Raw genomic sequence first — 3057 nt, 5'->3', positions numbered from 1 at the left:
CATCATCTCTAAAACTATTTTGTTTCCATTAAAAAAAAAAGCATTAAACCAAAAAAATAAAAATAAATGACTTTTCAAAAATTAAGGAAGTGGGTCCACTTGCTTGACATGGTTCTTTTTTTTTTTAATCCCTGAAGACAGATTGGGGTTGGTTTGGTTATATTTTTTTTAAAGTAATATCTTGGGACCACTACTTGCACAATCAAAACAAAAATACCATCCAAAATCGACCCTACCAAAACACCCAAAGCACAACAACCTGCTCTGAAAATTCTGCAGCAACAAAAGCGATGCTAAGCTAGTCCAAGTGGTTTAGAACCTGCTCCCCTGCTCCTATTCTCCTGCCAATGCAAAATCTTTTTATAACCTGGAGTTGGAAAAAATACCAAAATTAATCTACAGCTGACCTCTCCCTGCTGGGTCTTTACTATATATATATTTTATACCACTGAAAGGAAGGCACTTAAAATCGTGTGTAATGTACCATTTTTTTCCCTTTCATTTGTTCAGTTGGCAAAAGAAATAAATATGAGAAAAACTTCAAATCCAGGTGTCGTAATTGTTTTCCTCAGCAAAACCCAGTCGTGTGGAAAACAGCCAAGATCTGGCATTTGGTGTGTTGACTTTTAAGCAGAAAGCTCTTTTAGCAGGACAGCTGGGAGATAAAATCCGCTTAGAGAAAAATCAAATGTTTTGTCAGTGAACAATGAAGGGAAAAATGATTAATAATAATAATAATAATACCCAAAGCAGAGAAATGTAATGTTCAAACTGTATATATTGTTGTATGGAAGGTTACCTCTCAACTGTGTTTTCCGAGTAGTTTTAAGTTGCTTTGGGATGTTTTTTTTTAACTGACACCAGGTTGTGGAGAAGGGGGCTCGGCTTTCAGGTTTCAATCAAAGGTGCTAACTTTGTCTTTTCTTTTTTCTTTTCTTTTTTTTTTTTCGTTCGCTGTGTTAATGTTTTTCAGTTCTAGGTCCCTTTTCGGTTTGTTGGTGGTTTAAAACTGCACAGTCCAACATGTGGAGAGGCTGCGATAGGGACCGATTGGTGCTATAGAGATAGGACTGTTGTTTTCAGGAAAGAAACTCAGTTCTTTTGCTGCCCAGGGTCAACTTGTGAATTTTCTGAAGGTGCTATTTAAAAAAAAAAAAAAAACCCTAAAAAGAAGGACGGGAACTAATGCAAACTAGATCCAAGTAGCCTTGGAAGGGAACGAAGGTGTGTGCAATCCTATCTTTCCAGTTAAGCAGGTGGATTCCATTTCTGCTTTCCTCTCCTCCGTTCAGTCTCTTTTCCCATCCCTCTGTCCCCCTCCTTTATCCTGCTGCCTCTTCTCCTCTGTGCACACTCCTGTCCCCTCTCGCTCTCCCGCCATCCTCCGCCGCTGCTGCTTTCTCCTCTCTTTCCCTTTCTCCTCCCGTCCTCCTCTTCTGTGCTTCTCTCCATGGGTTTCAAAGCAACCCCGCAGCAAAGCCCCATTCTTAGCCAGAAGCAGATGTTCTAGGGAGGGAGAGCAACCGAGGATTCTGTACCTATTTTGTATATGTAATAATTTGAGATGTTTTTAATTATTTGACTGCTGAAATAAAGCATGTGAAATGATCCAAACAAACCTGTGGTGCTCTGGACTCTTCTCTTGCGCATGGCGCATCGGCAGACAGGTCCTGGGAGGTGGGATGGGGGGGAGGTGTTGGGCAGCGCCCCATAGTTAGGGTCAAAGGGGACGAGGAAGATGAGCCCTGTCCCCAGCTCTGTCTGTCTCTGCTCCACTTCCTTTCTCTCTGTCCTTTCCTCTTTCACCTCCGAGCCAGCCTCTTGCTCTGCCACTTAGGAACACAGGGGTTGCCAAATTGGATCAGGTAGTCCAGTGGCCAGTGGCTAGTATCGGCTGTTTCAGAGGCAGATGCCCGGAGCCCCACAGTCGCAGAGGTGGGACTTCCAAGCCTCCCCCTTTGTCACACCTTCTCCCGCTTTCCTTCTCTTTTTCATCTCCTATGCTCCCTCTCTTCCTCTGCCGCCTTCCGTCCCTTTCTTTCCTCGTCTCATCCCCGCTCTCACACCTCTCTCGCTCTCTCTGCCACGTTCTCTGTTTCGCTCCCTTCCCCAACATATTCCTTCTCTCCCCACCCACTCCTTCCCCACGTCCTTTGCACTTTGGCCCACGGACTGCCTGGGCCTGGATCTCTTTCTCCGCCTCAATGCCTGTCTCCTTCTTTCGCTCCTCCGTCTTCTCTCTCTAGCCCCTCTGCCAGCTCTGTGCGGCCGGCTCTCTCTTCCCTTCTCCCCCGTGTCTGGCGTCCTCCAGCTGCTCCCAGCACTCCTTTCCACTCCCCTTGCCAGGAGCTGGGGAAAGCAAGTCCCTTTACGTTTTGTTTTCTTTCCCTAATGCTTGGAAGGAAGGAGCCACACGGGTCCTCTCCATCCACAGCAAGGCCAGCTTCCTCTGCAGGAAGGGCAGAGGGGGATGGGGAAACTGGGGAACAGCATGGGGCTGAGCTTGGGGGACAGCTGGGCCATGGAATCCAAAGGACACAGAAGCGGTACAAAGTTGCCTTTGCCCTGCCCGTCCCCCCAAGCTGAGACGCCCAGGGGGGCTTCACAGAAATGGGCCTCCCTTTGTCGGGATCAACGCCCCGCTTGGCCATGTGCCAGAGCTCCTGCTCCCTGTGAGGCCAGGGCGGGCACTAGCCACTGGCATGGGGACGTTGGCACCGTGGCCCTGACCCCTGCTGAGGTGAGTAATGCTGAGCAGTGGCTTGTGTCTCTCCAGGGCCCAGTTCCCCAGAGCTACTGGTGGGGAAACCCAGCCTGGTCCCACAGGTTCCTCTCAGATACCAGCAGCCCCCAAACTGCAAACTGGAGGCACGCCAGGGCAGATGCTTATGAACTAGCCAACGTCAATCAAAGCCAGTCCCTGCACCCCGCCTCCCTTCCATGGACCAGACTGAAGGCTCGGGCCCCCTTCTTTGGGGCCTGGGCCCACCTCAGCCAATGGCTAGAGAGATGGAAGCCTCAAAAACACAAGCCAGCAAGTGCTGACTGCGTCTCTGC

This window comes from Gopherus evgoodei, chromosome 23, assembly GCF_007399415.2.
Source record: "Gopherus evgoodei ecotype Sinaloan lineage chromosome 23, rGopEvg1_v1.p, whole genome shotgun sequence".
NCBI lineage: Eukaryota > Metazoa > Chordata > Testudines > Testudinidae > Gopherus > Gopherus evgoodei.
This window is presented reverse-complemented; position numbering follows the sequence as displayed.